At 47.0% G+C, this 17,797-nt stretch overlaps 1 protein-coding gene across 1 annotated transcript in view; it reads left to right on the top strand.

Annotated features, from left to right (window-relative positions):
- The first annotated feature begins 413 nt into the window (after nucleotides 1-413).
- Nucleotides 414-17,797, top strand: part of DPYSL5 (dihydropyrimidinase like 5) — a 98,523-nt gene continuing 81,139 nt past the window's right edge. The window contains exon 1 of the mRNA XM_077774175.1: nucleotides 414-466. The gene's annotated coding sequence lies outside the window, so the exon portion shown is untranslated. The remainder of the gene's footprint in view (nucleotides 467-17,797) is intronic.

Raw genomic sequence — 17,797 nt, 5'->3', positions numbered from 1 at the left:
TGGGGCTTTGTGAAGTGTAGTGAGTCACCATGGAAACCCAAAGGAACGCGGAGAAGGGCGCGGGGGGCGTCGGCGGGTTCTCCGGCCTCACTCTCCTTCCCTCTCGAACCCCGGCCCTGCAGCAGGGCCTGTCGGGAGTTGTAGTCCCAAGTCGGCGGCCGCGCGCGGCGGCGAAGATGCGGGGCGCCGCCTGTCCCCGCCTCCCCCTAACCTGCTAGCGCGAGGTGGGGGAGCACTGGGGAGGAGGTGTCGGGTCGGTGATTGGCCCAGACCGCCTCCAGCCCCCTCCCACGTCCCCTCCCCAGCTCGCGGCTTCCGACTCCAGCGCCCCGCGCGCCAAGGCGGCGATCGAGCGAGCGCGCGTGCAGCCGCCGCCGCCCCGGGCACCCGCAGCTCCTGCGCCGCGGCGAGACAGAGGAGAGACGGACGGACCGACGGACCCTCGCAGCCGCAGCATCCCGGAGGAGTGCGTGATGGCGGGGCGGGCGGTGGGCTTATTTCCCCTGGGCTGGGACATCCATCTCACGGCCTCTGTTTCTCTAGGAGGCGCACAAAAGGGCAGGGATAGGGGTGCGCCCAGGGGCCCCTCTGCAGGGGACGCGGCGGGAGGTGTGGTTTGGAATTGGGGCGGCCATCCCAGCTAAACTGAGGCGGGAATGGGGTCCTCTTTGTACGCCCACGGAGCGCCGTGCATTGCCTTGCTCATAGTAGGCGTTTCATGGGTGCTCGTGGGATTGCAAAGAACTGGGGTGAGGAGACGGCGTGGTTGAAGGGATTTCACTCTCAGCACATAGTAGGTGCCCAACCTCGCTCGTCGAGGTGCAGTGAATGGCTGGAAGGCTGGGCGGGGGCTTCTCTGGCTACCGGCCGGTCCTGCGCGAGTCCCTGGATTGGTGCTGTCTCTGGCCCCCCACTATCACCAGTACACACACCCTGCATCCATCTCGCCTCCGGGTTGGGATTTGCCAAGCCTGGACCAGACCCGACGGCCTGTTCCGGCCGACTGGCTAACGCAGCGGTCGCCTAAGGACGGTTCGCCTGCCTCCTCCGAGGCACCTGCCTCAACTACAAAGGCCGCCTGTGGCTGCCCGGCCCAGAGCGGGCGCCCAGCTGGGTCCCTTCGCTGGAGCCCAGTGCGGGATCTCTCCCCGCGGCGTCGGTCTTGGCGGGCGACAGACACCGACGCCCCAGGCCTGGGGAGGGGCAAGAGCCCGAGCCGGCAGGGAGCTGGAGTGGGGAGAGGCGGACGCGAGGCCTCCGTCTGAGCAAAGAAGGGGAGATGGGGAAGCTGGGTGGGGACAGGTGTCTGGGTCTGGGTGGAGGGGGAAGTAGAGACCAGGGCTTGAGGAGGAAAGAGAGGGGGCGGGGGGCGGGTCTGAGGCGGGAGGGAAAGAGTGCGGTGCAGGTGGCGCGAGGCGGGGCAAGTCTGGGGCTGATGAAGAATGAGGACGGGAGGGGAGACGCTGGAGGGTGGAGACCGCCCGGTTTGAGAAGGGTAGACGCCGGGGAGGAGGAGACCCGCGCCGGCCGGGGGAGGGTCTCTCTGGGGAGGGAGGTCTCCCAGTGGAGGAAGGGCTCCGGGGAAGGGAGGGGCGGGCGGCTGGNGGTCCAGGTGGCCAGCTGGGCGTGGCCCTTGGACTGGCGACAGACCCAGGATGGCGGATCCGAGTCTGGGCTGAGCTGTCCCCACTAGGAGCTTTGTCTCCCGGCCTGACACAGCCCGTAGGGACTCGCTTAAGGTTGTGCGATAATCCGCAGCGCCGCAGGCACACCCTTTTCTTCGCGGAGCTGAAAGGCTTGGGCCAGTGGCAGATGCTGGCAGCGAGGCGGGATGGGGGGAAGTCTCCCGCCGGAGAGACAGGGAGAACAATAGCCGGCACTGGTATCCACCCGACCCCGCGCTAGGACCCCCCATCCCCAGAACCCCAAGTGTGCGGTTTCCTGGGGCAGAAGATGCTCCCGTAGAAATCTCAGGGCCTGCGCTCGTCTTTGGGGGTTTGTGCTGGGGCACCAAGCCCCGCTGTTAATTCCCTGGTGTGAGCCGCGCGTCCCCCGGAGTGCGAGGCGGGCTGAAAGCCGCCGCCGCCGCCGGCTTTGATGCCTTCTGGCTTCCGCGCCGCCGCCTGCCCCTTGCTTATTGATCAGGAGCCCAGACGTGGCGTGGCGGCCCGGCGGCGACCTGGAGGTTGCCTCCGCGCACAGTGAGCTCCCTGAGCGGTCGGCTTTGTCTGCCGGCTCACGTCTAAGGTCTGCCTTGCGTTCAGAGAGAGAGCAGTCAGGATTGGTGCGCATTGTGGTAAATAACCGCCCCCCCCCCAAAAAAAAACAAAAAACGGAGAAGTGGTTTTGGAGATTACCCGCCAAGGGTGCGGCTCTTGGCTTTTAGAGCCTGCAGCCTCTGGACGAAAGCTTGCCATTGCCAGTGACCACACCCAAGCCGGTGTGTCCATCCTTTGCAGATTTTGCCCGTATTGTCTGCTGACCTAAGACAGGGACGGCTCTGTGATAGGAGGTGGCTGCTTGCCCGTGGGAAAGCGGATGAGCAGAAAAGGAAGCACAAACCAGGGCTCAGCAGACCTTTCCATGCGCTCATAGTCTTGCTGGCTGTGTGAGCATCTTTCATGCCAGGCTGCAGCTGCATCCTGACATGCGAAAGGATTACCCAATCCTAAAATTGCATTTGATAGGTTTTCTTTGATAATTGTCTAGCTTATATTAAAGGTGACTCTTTGGCATAAGGCTTATGCTTTTAAATTGCTGTTCATTTAACAAAAAAGGTGGGGAGGGAGGGCACGGCAGAGGCATTTTTATTCCAGGAGGGAAGGAAGCTTGGGTAAAAGACAGAGCATCCTAGGACTAATCATTGTGACTTATATTTGCCATTAAGTTAACTGGCTCTCTCTAGCCTTGAAACTCCAGGATTTTCTTTCTTAACCTGGTTGATGCATAAGGTTGGTGCATAAGGCTGTGATGTCACCGTTGGCTCTTGCCCAGAGCATTTGATAGTTGCCAACCTAAAAGCCTCCTATCTGGGCTATACCGGGTGGCCATAGGGAAAGCAGCAGTCGGCTGTATCTTGCTGGTTTTCAAGGATGGTTTTTTTTAAGAGGTGCCTCTCAGAATTTGCAAAACTGGTCTGAAAGGATTAGCTGGAATACTGTTCACTGGATAATTTAAACTAAGTTAATAGACCTGTCTACCTCTAGAGTAGATGAAACCCAGGAACCTCAATATTAGAAAACCTAAACTCTGCCACAGAAGTTGTTTTTCTTCTGAAAGAGGTCCAGTGCGAAATATGTTTTCACGTCATTACCCAAGGGGGAAAGTTTCAAACGCCAATGTTTTGTTGGTTTATTCTTTTTGAAAGAAGTTTACAGGTGTGTTTGAGGGCGTAATCCTGTTAAGCCCTGTGTGAACATCCATCCCAATAGTTTCCTCCCCAGGAGACAGCAGATGAGGAATGCCAGTATGACCAGCCCATTTCTACAGGAAAAATAGAGAGAAAGCAGCACCCTTCTCCTACTTCCTGTGAAAATGTCTGGGAGACAGGGCCCAGAAGGGAGAAGCAGGTAACCCCAGAATTCTGGGCGGCCATTGCTAACTCCCATCTCCCTGACCTCGGGGGCCTTGGTGAGCTTTATACAAGATGTTCATAGGACATGAAGGCCTGGCTGTTTCCAGCGTAGCCTCTCCAAGATGGAGATGTGAGCCAGGGTAGTTTCAATAGGCTTCATGCACTGCGTGTTTCCTCCTATGGGACAGTTAAGCAGCAAGGTGGGCGTACACAATTGGCGGAAGTTAAGTTCGGGGACGTGGTGTTGACTTCATCTGCGGTATCTTTACCTCTCTCTGTCATTCTACCCTGGATATCTGGGAGTTTTCCGTCCTTAATAATAATAACCACTCCTCAGGGGGACCTGGGTGGCTCAGTCAGTTAAGTGTCCGACTTCTGCTCACGTCATGATCTTGTGGTTGATGGGTTCAAGCCTGGCAACAGGCTCTGTGCTGACAGCTTGGAGCCTAGAGCCTGCTTTGGATTTTGTGTCTCCCTTTTTCTCTCTCTGGCCTCTCCACTCACACTAGTCTCTCTCTCTCTCTCAAAAATAAACATAAAAAAATAATAATAACTGCTCCTCTGACCCAAGATTCATCATGATCCTACATAAAGCTCCAAGGAACTGTAGGCCAAAGGCCATCACAACTGGACACATCTCTGGAGTAAAATTAAGATTTAGATCATTATACAGAGCCAGAGAAGTCTGTATTATTATTTTTTTAAGTTTATTTATTTATTTTGAGAGAGCATGAACAGAAGAGGGGCAGAGAGAGAAAAGAAGAGAAAGAATCCCAAGCAGGCTGTGTGCTGTCAGCACAGAGCACAACTCGGGGCTCGAACCCAGCAACCGTGAGATCACGACCTGAGCCAAAACCAAGAGTTGGATGCTTAGTATCTAAGACCCCAGGGCGCCTGGCTGGCTCAGTCAGTAGAACATGCGACTCTTGACCTTGGGGGTGGTGAGTTCAAGCCCCGCTTTGGGTGCAGAGATTACTTAAAAAGAAAAAAAAATCTGAGAACCTGTCTATCTTTCTGGCGTAAAAATTAAGCAAATTCTGATAGAATCTGATCCTGTTCGTTTTTGTTTTCTGAGCTATAAGAAAATAATTCCAGAAACATCTTATAAGTTCACAGGAACCTATAGGGAAACAACAATACAGAAAATCTTTGTCAGTGTGAAAACCTGTAGGAAGAAGTTGGCATTATGTGAAATCAAATGAGAATAACCAGTCAGGTAGTTGATTTTATTGCATTACCAGTGAATAAATGAGATGTAATTTTAGGATCGCTTTGCCTTAAATTGTTTTATATGAAGATGAAAGTTTCAAACACTATGACAGGAATCTTCAATGACTTTGGATATTTATGTATCAAGCGGACACATTATATACTTTATCAAAAGAAACTCCTGAAGGGATATTGTTTGTAATTTGTTCTATTTCAGTCTTTGAAACTTGCTTAACTGAAAAGAGACAGATGTAACTGTTGAATCCCCTGAGTCCTCATGCCCTCCCACCAATCACAGCCTAGTTTGATGCCTGTTCCCAAGCCCCTCCTGCCTGGACCCCGTCCTCATAATCCAGACTCAGAAGCAATGTATCTGGAAGGAGGGCCTGGGCCTGAGCCAGAAAGCCAGAGGTCAAATCCCCACTCTGCCACTTTCTGTCTGTCTATCCTTACACGAATTACTTTTCTCTCTGGAACTCATTTTCTTCATCCAAAATTCTTTTAATGAGGATTATGTGAGTTAATGTATATATAGCATTGAGAATAGCGCCTCACACCTCGTAAGTACTCAACAAATATCAGTTATCAACATCATCACACTATCCCCCAGGATATGCCCACAAAAACACCATTTTGATTCCCTATTTCATATTTTTTTAAAAAAATTGTTTTACATAATCTCCTCGCCCAACATGGGGCTCAACTCGTGACCCGAGATCAAGAGTTGCATGCTCTACTGACTTAGCCAGCCAGCTGCCCCTTTTTCTGTTAATTTCCCCCCCACTTAAATAAAAAAAAATTTTTTTTAATGTTTGTTTATTTTTTAGAGAGAGACAGAGCGTGAGCGGGGGAGGGGCAGGGAGAGAAGGAGACACAGAATCAGAAGCAGGCTTCAAATTTTGAGCTGTCAGCACAGAGCCCGATACGGGGCTCAAACCCATGAACTGCAAGATTATGATCCGAGCCGAAGTCAGATGCTTAACTGACTGAGCCACCCAGGCGCCCCACTTTTCCCCCCATCTAATCTTTCATTGCAAGGGGCCAGGGCAGGCTGCTGTGGGGTATCACCAGTGGGAAACAGAAAGAGAGATTAGGACCACTTATGAACGCTTCCTCCCCCTGCAAATAGTAGGAATAGCTCTGTGCGGAGTCAGCCTCTTTAAGCACAGCTGTTGTCAGCAGCTGAGAACTTGTAGTTAAGAATGTTCCAGTGCTCTCATTCCAGCTTTGCCAAATCACCGTGTGTGGGGTTGACCTGGCATCTCACCTGCCCCTTCATCATCTAAAAGAACAGTCAGGTACCTCTAACTGGTGGCATGCTGGTGTTCCAAGGCTGTTCTGTTTTTAATGTGGGAAAGGGTGTTCATGTTCGCTTGATGGCAATTGTTGGGAATAAAAATATCTGCAGTTTTCCAGCTAACAAATAAACTCAGCATCACAGAATGCCTTATTTAACAAATACTTGCAAAGCACTTCCTCTGTGCTAGGGGTTGTTCTAATGCCTATGAATTAAATACTATTATTATCCCCAGCTTACAGTACAGAAACCACCCAGCTGGAGAAGTTGCAGAGCCAAGCGTCAAACCCCAGGAGTCTGCTGAGAGTCTGCATAACTCGGGGTTCTCCAGAGAAACAGAGCCAATAGTAATGGTTATCTTACATGATTGTGAGGTCTGGCAAGTCTGATATATATAGGGCAGGCCAGCCGTCGGGAAACTCCCAGTCAGGAACTGAGGTTGAGGTCTTAAGACAGAATTTCTTCTTCCTCAAGGGAACTTCAGTTTTTCTCTTAAGGCCCTTCAACTGATTGCATGAGGCCCACCCATATTACTAAAGAGAATCACCCTTACTGATCAACTGATTGTAGACGTCAACCACATCTACCAAATACCTTCACAGCAACATATATAGATGAGTGTTTGGTTGAATAACTATACTACACTGTACTATACTATAGCTTAGCCACATTAACGTAAAAAACCAACCATCACAGAGGCCATGCTTTTTTTTTTTATGTTTATTTATTTACTTTGAGAGAGAGAGAAAGAGTGCGTGAGCAGAGTAGGGGCAGAGGGAGAGGGAGAATCCCAAGCAGTTTCTGCAGGGTCAGTGCAGAGCCCCAGGCTGGGCTCTACCTCACAAATCGTGAGATCATGAACCGAGCTGAAATCAAGAGTAGGATGCCTAATCGACTGAGCCACCCAGGCACCCCCACAGAGTCCATGCTTCTGAACGCTACTCCAACCAAGAACCTTAGCCGGTGTGTGTAAGGTTTACAGTAAACTAAAGAATTTAGCCATGAGCTATTCCATTACAAAATGGTTCTCCTCGCCTTGTTTAAAATGATATTCAGACCTCTGTTTTCATCCGTGTAGCTTCCAGCACAAATTACTGCTCAGAGTGAGCATTCAATAATGTTGAAAGAATGGCTGACTAAATGATTTAGGTGGTATTTACAGGATTTTCCAGCCATTGAGACCCCTGACTCCCCATTTACATTTAAAATCCTTTGGCTCCGTGAGGCTGAGGTTTTAAGAATGACTAGATTCTCTTGAGAAAAGAAGGGTATCTACGTTCTGAATTGAGTGTCTGAATTGAATGTCGTGTCACTCCCCACCCCCAACATCTGTCCATTTTCATTGGCAGCAAAGTTTTTCGGGTCCGTCACTGCCTCAACTTGTGAATGTGCCTCCCCCACACCAGCAGTGCTCAGTACTCAGTCACACCATCTTTGTGTCACTTCGTGTCCATTGACAGGCAGCCCCTTTGTTGATTTCAAACCCGCCATGGGCTCACTCTCATTTCTCAGGCTTTGGGTCTTTATTCTCCCTGCTTTTGTCTGGTCCTGTCCTTCTCTTTGTCTCTCTGCAGAGCATGATCCACTATTGATGGAGAAGTCCCCTCCTTTCCCATTTTTACCACTTCATCCAGATTTGTCTTTGTGGAGTGATAGGTTCATTCTGTTATAAAATTCAAACACAGCCTCCATTTTGTTTTCATTTAATGGTTTTTTAGCTCTGTTTCAAATACATGCGAAACTCAACGTTAATGAAGTTACTTGGATTATTCTACGTTTGCCCTATTGCCAAGTGTGTGGGCATAAGATGGTGACTTTTAGAGGGTGGGATAGATGAGGGTGTATTTTTAAAATACATTTAAACTCTTTAGTGAAATATAACAGATACCTAGAAAAATAGGAATCAGAAGTGTATAGCAGGATGAATTTTTACAAACTAAACAGATCCATGTAATCAGCACCAGACCAAGAAATAGATGACCAGCACCCCAAAGCCCCTCCCTTTTTAAGTAATCTCTACACCCAACGTGGGGCTTAAATTTACAACCCTGAGATCAGGCATCACATGCTTCACCAACTAAGTCAGCCAGGCATCACCCCAAAGTCCCCCTCTTAAGTCCCCTCCTGGTCACTGTCCTTCCTCCAGTGTTAACACCTACCGTCCTGACTTCTTACAGCATAGCTCAGCCTTGCCTGTTTTTAAACTATTTCACAAATGGAATCATTATCGTGGATACTTTTTCATGAGTGGCTTCTTTTGCTCATTGTTGCATTTCCTTTGCTTATTTTCATTGCTATATATTGTCCATTGTGTAAACGTACCATAGTATCCATTATGTTGTTAATGGGTATTTGGGGAGTTTCCAGTTTGGGGCTATCATGAATAGTGCTGCTGCGAATACTCTAGTACTTGTTTTGTTCACGAACATATGTGTGTTTCTGTCAGGCATAACCTTAGGAGTAGAACTGCTGGGTTGAGGGTTTGCATATGTTATTTTTTAGTAGACTGTGCCAGAGAGTAAGATTAATGGTGATTAAAAAGATTTTTAAAAAGACACTCCGAGGGATGTACTGCTGTGATTAAACATTTTTAGAAACCCTTGAGGCTGGTATAATGTCATGGCTTGATCAGAGGTTGGTTTCCAACTCCTATCCTTCAGCAAAAAATAGAACTTCAAGCTGTGCCTGATTCCACAGTAGTTGAAGTGAACCTTTTTTTTTTTTTAATTTGAGAGAGAGAGAGCCAGAGCAGGGGAGAGGGGCAGAGGGAGAGAGAAAGAGAGATAATCTTAAGCAATCTTCATGCTCGGGCTTGATCCCACGACCCTAGGTTCATGACCTCAGCTGGAATGAAGTCAGACGCTCAACCAACTGAGCCTCCAGGTGTCTCTGAAATGAATTTTTCAACTAATGGTTGTATTTCAGCCTTAGTCTTGCTACAGCAATTTCCTTACTCCTGTTTCTTAAGGAAAAGATGAGAATCAGATTATAATTGCAACATGGGTCCCTAAATCTTTCCCGAGATGTCCTATCAACCTTGAATAAGATTAACAAGTGATTTTTTTTTCCTTCTGTTAACTATTTTGTGTTTCTTGTATCGGGTCAAATAACAATTTTGAACAGTGTCATTTCTGTGGCATAAAAATTTTCTCAAAAATTGGCAGTTTGGAATCACAGAGTTTGAATTTCTTACTTGGGAATTAGAATTCTAGCATAGATCTCCCGTTTGGTTTTGTTTTTTGTGGGCTTCTAAAAAGACTTCAAATGAACATGATTTTTACAACTGGATTATGATGGGACAAAGTCTCTGCAACTACGGAAACCCAGTAAAGATGAGGCACGAAGATAGAGCAACAGCCTTCAGGGTGCGGATAAAAGGCAAACCCAGCTCAGTGCCATGGCCCATCTTCACTGCTGGTCTAGGAGAGGTGGCCGCGATACACATGGCCAGTGTAGATCAAGGGCGGCAGGTTAGGTGTGATTACAAGATGATGATAATGAAGCCTGTACCACCAACGGAGCATGACATGGTCATCATGAATTCCTAACCCCTCACGTTTTTCCTTAGGAGCCCCATTGACAGGGAGAAAGATTGTTTTCCTGTATCGTCCTCCCACGAGCAAGTGAGGGAGATAAGAGTTCTTCTTGCTTTAAAACCTAGGTTTACTGCCTAGACTCTGAGCCCCTTAAGCACTTAGACAATAATATAAGATTCAATATGTACTTCTTTTGTGTGTTTATTTATTTTGAGATAATTTGTACTTTAAAACGTATNCTCACGCTGTCTGTCTGTCTGTCTCTCTCTCTCTCAGAAATAAATGAAACATTAAAAATTTTAAAAATAAATAAATAAACAAAACGTATACGGGTGCCTGAGTGGCTCAGTCTGTTAAGCACTCGACTTCAGCTCAGGTCATGATCTCCTAGTTGGCAAGTTTGAACCCCAGGTCATGCTCCTCTGCCATCAGCATAGAGCCTGCTTCAGATCCTCGATACTCCTCTCTCTGCCCCTCCCCTGCCTGTGCTCTCTCTCTCTCAAAAATAAAATAAACATTAAAACAATTTTAATGAAATAAAATAATAAAAATAAATAAATAATTGTATAATATAATATTCCATCAAATCAATTATAAACCACCTATAGACCATCTTGCTCAAACAGTGAATGTAATGATTGCTTGTTTCGTCATACCTTTGTCCATATGCTCACATAAATTTTATAGAATTATAACCACAACATGGATACTATTTTGTATTCTGTTCCTTGATATTTAAAAAAAATGCTTTTTTGGGTCACATGGGTGACTCAGTTGGTTGAGTGTCTGACCTTGGCTCAGGTCACGATCTCTCTGTTTGTGAGTTCGAGCCCCACGTCAGGCTCTGTGCTGACAGCTGAGAGTCTGGATCCTGTTTCAGTTTCTGTGTCTCCCTCTATCTCTGCCCCTCCTTGCTCATGCTCTGTCTCTCTCTCAAAAATAAATAAATGTTTAAAAAATGTAAAGAAGAAAAGCTTTTTGTGTCTCTACCTACTTTAGAAATAGGTTTAAAAAAATTTTTTTTAATGTTTTATTTACTTCTGAGAGAGATAGAGACAGCATGAGCAGGGGAGGGTCAGAGAGAGAGGGAGACACAGAATCGGAAGCAGGCTCCAGGCTCTGAGCTAGATGTCAGCACAGAGCCCGATGCAGGGCTCGAACCCACGAACCATAAGATCATGACCTGAGCTGAAGTCGGACGCTTACCCGACTGAGGCATCCAGGCACCCCAGAAATATGAACTTCTAAATGACTATCTACCATTCCACTGGAAGAAATACTATTGTATTTAAACACTTACTTATTGGTGAACATTTAGATTATGTCCATTTTTTCTATTATTTTAAATACCATTCACATCTTTATGAATAAACATCACATACACAATTTTATCACCCTGCTGATAATATGTTTTTGAGAATTGAGATTCCCTTAAAAAGAACTTTTGGTGTGGAAGATGCACTTTTAATCATAATACCTGATAGTTTGCACATAAAGACAAATGCATAAATGTATGTTAATTCCTTGATTTAAGGACCAACTTCACAAAGTTTACTGATTGCTTTCTAATCAGTCTTAGTTGGCAAGTTGATCATCAAAGGATTTGTGTAAATGTAGGAATAAAATTATCTGAGATAATCCGTCATTAAAAACAGGAATACAGTGGGATGCCTGTGTGGGTCAGTCAGTGGAGTGTCCAATTCTTGATTTTGGCTCGGGTCATGATCTCAGAGTCATGGGATTGAGCCCCATGTCAGGCTCCATGCTGAGTGTGGAGCTTGCCTGAGATTCTCTCTCTCTCTCTCTCTCACTCTCTCTCCTCTCTGTCCCCTCTCCCCCTTTGCCCCCTCCCCTGCTCTCGCACTCTCTCTCTATATATAAATTTTTTAATTAAAAAATAAATTAAAAATAGGACTGCAATAATAATTTGGAAGGCAAAGAACTCTAAGTAAAGCTGATTTTCATCAATAAATTCTGTAAAAGTCTGCTGTTTTTTTAAGAGCAAATAGCACCCAAAGTTGGCCATTGTGAAAGACATTCAGTGGTCTCCAAGTTGTGCAGGGACCACACATTTATGAATTCTAATTATCTAGTTATTATAGGCAGGAAGGGAAATGAGTGTTGGAACAGCCTGGCAAGTGAGAGAGGTTTACTAACCATCCAATGGCTGGACTCATTGGTTTGCATTGAGCTGTCATTTGAGATGGCCTTGGACCTCCACTCACGTATTTCCTCCGTGCCTGCAAGGGGCTGAGCAATTTCCAGGAATGAGCTCGCTCATGGGAGACAGGCGGGTTTGAATCCTGACTCTGCTGCTTTCCAGGTGTGAGAGATCTCTGGCCAGTCCGTCTCCCCAAGCCTTGGTTTTGTGATCTAGAGGAGGGTTCGCATCTTCCTCACAGGTTTGTGGCGAGGACTAATGGCACACATGCACAGAGCCTGGTGGTTGTATGGTAAACAGTAAGCCGAGCTCATGGCATTCTCTAGGGGCTAAGTTTGTGCATGTGTAAAGGTATATAAAAGTATGATTATCAAATGAACAGGCTGGACAATACAGTCATTGGTGCAGAGATAATAGAGAGCACATGAGACACTCGGTCAAAATGGTTTCGTTCCCTCTGTACCATGAGGAAATGGAGACTAGATGCTCTCTGACAGCTGTGATGTTCTGTGATAGCCATGCTGTGTCACTGCTGGGTGCATCGTAGCACGATGCCTCACCAGCTACAATCCGCAGACTGCAGTGGGGCACTAGCTATTGAAATTAAAACCACACATAGCCTTTCCCCTAGCAATACCACCTCTAGGAATGTATCCTAAAGACATGCAAACACGTGCACAATGAAAAACACCAAGGGCTGTGATTTTGCAGCATTATTTATACAAGCAAAACATTAGACCTAACCTAAATTCCCATCAGTGGAGAGCTAGCCAAATACATTCTGATACATCGTTACAAAGAATTATTATGCAACCATTAAAAAGACAAGGCAGGCATTTGTGTTCTGATAAAGAACAAGCACCAATTTATATCACAATGGAAAGAAAGCAGGCAGAGCAATGTTTAAATGCCTGCTGCTATTTGTGCCATACAAAATAGATAACTATAGGCTTAAGTATGTGTAGATAGTCCATGCAAAGAAACGGCCAACCCTGTGATGGCGCTTATCTCTAGAGGAAGGGACTCTTTATACGGTCTTAAATGTGTATCATGTGCATATCTTACTTGTTCAAATAGTAATAACAGTAATTAATAACAGCTCTTGCTGCCTCTGGCTCTCCCTGTAAGGGACCCCAGAAAACTTGAGAAGGGTTCAGTTCTTGGCCCCATGCTCATGGCTTCTGTTCTCAGATGGGCTCCTCGGACCCCTAAAAATAAGACATGAGCACACAGAGTAGGGCTTTTGAGCCTCTGAAGAGACAGAATGTGTAACTCACTCAAGAAAGCAAGGTGCTGGGGCCGGGAAGAGTAAGGCTGACCCATTACAACAATGAACAAGTAGCCTCTACTATTTTCCCTTTCAATCATTTTTATTCAGGAGAATTTGGTGTAAATCTTAGGACAGAAGATGAGAAGCACAAACTGGACATCGTGATCATTTTTTAATCTTAAAAAATGTCTACATTCTAATATGTGCAGGTGCTCATTCCTTCATCCTTCCTTTACGGAACAGGTGCTATCAAATACCTGCTGTGGACCAGGTGTCATCATAGGACATCGGGGCTAAGGAGAACCTTAGACAACATCTCGTCATCTCACAGAGGAGGAACCTCCAGGGCAGTTTAACTTCCAATGAGCTGCATCAGTGCAGAGAAAGCATCTGGTGATTTTTGCCCTGCTTGATCTCAAGTGACAGGTTACAAAGTCTCCAGACCATCCTGTAGAATTAGTTTCATTCTGCTTTACGGTTTGGTTACTTGTGGGCATGTTTTCTCTGCAAGGATTGTGAAGACGGACTCTTGGTGTGTCCCGTGCCATGATCCCCACCTCCTGGTGTTCATACCTCTGTGTAATGCTTTCCTGGGACTTGACTTTTCTTTAATGTTTATTTTTGAGAGAGCACACGTGCGAGTTGGGGAGGGGCAGAGAGAGGGGGTGGGGAGAAAGAATCTCAAGCAGGCTCCGCATGGTCAGCTCAGAGCCCTTAAACAGGGTTCGAACTCACGAGCCAAGAGATCATGACCTGAGCCGAAATGAAGACATGGATGCTTACCCGACTGAGCCACCTGTGACTTGTTTTTAATCAGTAGAAGATGCCGGAGGTGACAGTGTCATGCCTCTGACTATATGACAGAGACCCTGTCTTGCTAGTACACTTGCTTTAGAGCCTCTCCTTGCTCACTTGAGAAGTAAGCGGTTGGGGAAGCCCACTTGGCAAGGAATTGGGTGGCCTCTTGGCGCTGAGAGTGGCCTTTAGCTGAAAGCCTATAACCGTAAGGAAATGAGTTCTGTCAACAGCCTGGGGGAGCTAGAGGCAGGTTCTCACCTGAAAATCCTTTTACCTTCACATGTCGCCAGCCACCTGCATTGCTCTTAGCCCAGCCCTCCCCTCAGTGCTCAGCTCTGGCAAGCAATGCTCCCTTCACACCGTGCGGCACAGCTCCGACATGGGCTGCAGATCTACCTCCCGAAACTGGCTCCCTGCTTTTGGTACCCTCCTTGGCTTACACTGGTTCAGTTTCAGTTGCTGACCTGGAGCGGTGGGGACATTTTTTGACACTGCCCCCTTGACCTGTACCCCAGATGCCCTCCTGGGAACCTGTTTTTTGACTTGTAGACCTGCCTGGAGTTTCTGTTCTTTCCTATTAGTGCTCCTTGAAACTTCAGGCACCCCGATGCAAGTTCGAAATCTTTGAAGCCTTATTGACAGCTTTATTGAGGTATAATTTACTTACCATATAGGTCACCCATGGAAAGGATACAATACAGTGGTTTTTATTGTATTCACAATTGTGTAACCATCACCATACTCTAATCTCAGAACATTTTCATCACCCCAAAAAGAAACACCTTACCTATAAGCAGTCACTCCCCATTCCCTTCCACTACCACCCCACCCCCACTCCTGGCAACCACTAATCCATTTCCTATGGATTTGCCTGTTCCAGACATTTCATGTAAAAGGAATCATGTATCGTGTTTCATAACTGTTCTAATTTTTTTAAATGCTTACTTATTTTTGAGTGCACGAGAGAGACAGAGCATGAGTTGGGGAGGAGCAGAGAGAGAGGGAGACACAGAATCCAAAGCAGGCTCCAGACTCCGAGCTGTCAGCACAGAGCCCGACATGGGGCTCAAACTCATGAACTGCGAGATCATGACATGAGCCAAAGTCAGACACCTAACCAACTGAGCCACCCAGGCGCCCCTATTCTCTTTTTTTTAAAGTTTATTTAATTGGAGAGAAAGAGAGAGTGAGGAGGGGAGGGGCAGAAAGAGAGGGAAAGAGGGAGAATCCCAAGCAGGCTTCACTCCAACTGTTCTCATTTTTTAATCTTAAAAAAAAAAAGAATACAGGTCTACACTCCAGTTCACAAAATACCCTTTTATTGTGTTCACATGAAGTTATATAGAATTTGGGAGGGGTGCCTGGGTGGCTAAGTAGGTTGAGCGTCCAGCTCTTGATTTCAGTTCAGGTCATGATCTCACAGTTTGTGAAATCGTTGTGAGATTGAGCCCTGCGTGGGGCTCCTCACTGTTAACTTCGGATTCTCTCTCTCTCCTCTTTCTCTGCCCCTCTCCCAAAACACATGCATGTACGTGTTTCCTCTCATTCCCTCACTCTGAAAAAATAAAACCCACAAAACCCCAAAATTAATAAAAATTTAGAAAAAGCTCAGATTTTGGGAATTACCCACCCTAAAATAATGTTTAACACCACCAAAGTGCTCCAGGAAGTGGCGCTCCAAGAATAAGCCCTACGGCTCCTTCATGCCACTCTCTTTGGTCCCTGGTCTGAAAAAGCAGACCTAGATAATTCTGACAGCATCTAGATCTTTCTATCCAGAGCATATAAAAATTCAAAAGTTGGATTATTTGAGTGGATGCTTTAAGGGGAAGGTGATTAATGTTCTGTGTGCATCTGCCTCTAGTCCGGCCCGATATTTTCGGAAGCGAAAGGTGGAGGGGGGCTGAGCCTTGCAGACTGTGTGCCCTCCATGAAGTGGCAGAGTATAGTTAATGTCTCCCTCAGGCTGAGAGAGTGGCCCTGGCCCTTAGGATACATCAAAAGTCTTTTCTGACAAGGTGTTAGGGCAGGATTTGCGGATGAGGACTTTCGGGCAGAGGGTTTGGTGGGCAGAGGGTTTGGCGTGAAGCACAGGGTGGGGCCCAGGAGGTGTGTGTGGGGGTGTGATTGGCTAGTGTGGACAGCAGGGGGAGGGGAGGGGACAGACTGAAGGTCGTTAGGGGCAACTGAGCACATCCCCCGCCCCCCTTCTGTCCCTTCCTGGCTCAATGTAGTGACAAAGAGGGGACCCAGAGGGTATGAAATGAGGCCTTGTCTTTATCTGCATGCGTTTACACAGGCTGACCAGCTCCCTGGGCCCCCAGACCACCCTCAGTGATTTTTCTTTCCTAATGAAAATCAATGACAATACAATGACGAGTTTTAAAATATATCATGTTTAGTGTGTGTGTTTAAAGGAAGAAATCCGTGTGTGTAAAAATGCAATGTTTTTTCTCCTCCTCGGGTTGTGTTAAAATCTCATCTCTTGTTCTTCTTTTACAACCTTTAGTTCATGTCCTTCATGCTCTAAGTAGCCAATAATAGCACGGAAAATGTGGTCTTTCCTCTGAATTGTAGAATCTTAGCTGTTCCCAGCTAAGATGTGTAAATAGGTTTTTGTTTTTCTTTTGTTAAGTTTATGGTGAGCTTGGAGTAGGCAGCGTATTTTCTTGTGTAAGAAGTTAAGGTAGGGGCACCTCGCTAGTTAGGGTTAGCATGGGATTCTTCATCCCAGGGTCAGGAGTTCAAGCCCTACCGTGGGTGGGGAGCCTACTTTAAAAAAATGAAAAAAAAAATTTAAAGCAATGAGTGCAGCTCGTGAGAAAGATCCCGTGTGTAAAGAAACATCAAGAGCCTGGAAAACACAGCTCAGGGCTTCTCTTTTTGTGTTTTTCAACTCTTTTTCTTTTTAAAAATATCTTTATTTTTATTTTTGAGAGAGAGAGAGATCACAAGCAGGGGAGGGGCACAGAGAGAGGGAGACACAATTCAAAGCAGGCTCCAGGCTCTGAGCTGTCAGCACCTAGGCCAATGCGGGGCTTGAACTCGTGAACTGAGACATCATAACCTGAGCCAAAGTCGGACGCTTAACTGACTGAGCCATCCTGGGCACCCCTGTGTTTTTAAATTCTCAAGCTCAAGTAGCAGTCAACAACCTGGACATTTACAGGGCCCTGTGCTGAGTGTGAAGACAATTCACCCAGAGATCTGAAACGCACAGTCCTCCCCGCCCCCCACCGCCCCGGCCATCCCAGGCTTAAAATGCTAACCGGGAGGTAGACTTGAGATTCTTGAAGGCAGAGATGCTGTGGTGCTCACTTTGAAGGCTGCCGTCGAGGACAGGGAGGGACTCCCATGCGGGAAGGACGCATGCGTTAGCCAGCCTGAAGGTCCGCACCCGGTGGCCCATACAGCCCATCCCGAGAGAGTGAACTGCAGAGGCGGGAAGGAGATGTGTAGGAGTTAAATCTGGGGGCAGATTTTGTCTTCCAGACTTGCTAATAATCTGTATGATGCCAAGCAAGCTACTACCCTTTCTCAGCCCCTGTATCCCCATTCCTTGTAGTTTTGCGACGAGGATTAGAAATGGAACACATCTGGCACAGTGCAGGGCAGGAGAGGGGCTCTGGAGGTCCGACTGGCCTTCAAGGTCAGATAGGTATGTTTTGCTTCAGTGAAAATGATTTTCTCGCTTTCTCCTTCCCTTGGTTTTATGAATAATACATCTTCACTGTGAAAAATTTAAACAATATTTAAATGTCAATGAAATAGAAGTCACCTGGAATCCCACCACCCTCAGGCAGCTGCCGTCAGCGTTGTGGTGGTTATCTTTATCACACATACACACACACACACACCACACTGTCACACACTTCCATCCTGTTTTACTTGTTGACATTTTTCTTTCTTTAAGAAAAAAGACTCCCCCCCCCCCCCTTTACCCCCCCCCTGC

Source organism: Crocuta crocuta, unplaced genomic scaffold (assembly GCF_008692635.1).
Source record: "Crocuta crocuta isolate KB4526 unplaced genomic scaffold, BGI_CrCroc_1.0 scaffold246, whole genome shotgun sequence".
Classification (NCBI taxonomy): Eukaryota; Metazoa; Chordata; class Mammalia; order Carnivora; family Hyaenidae; genus Crocuta; species Crocuta crocuta.
The sequence above is the reverse complement of the archived record's forward strand: the minus strand, read 5'-3'. Positions and strand labels throughout refer to the sequence as shown.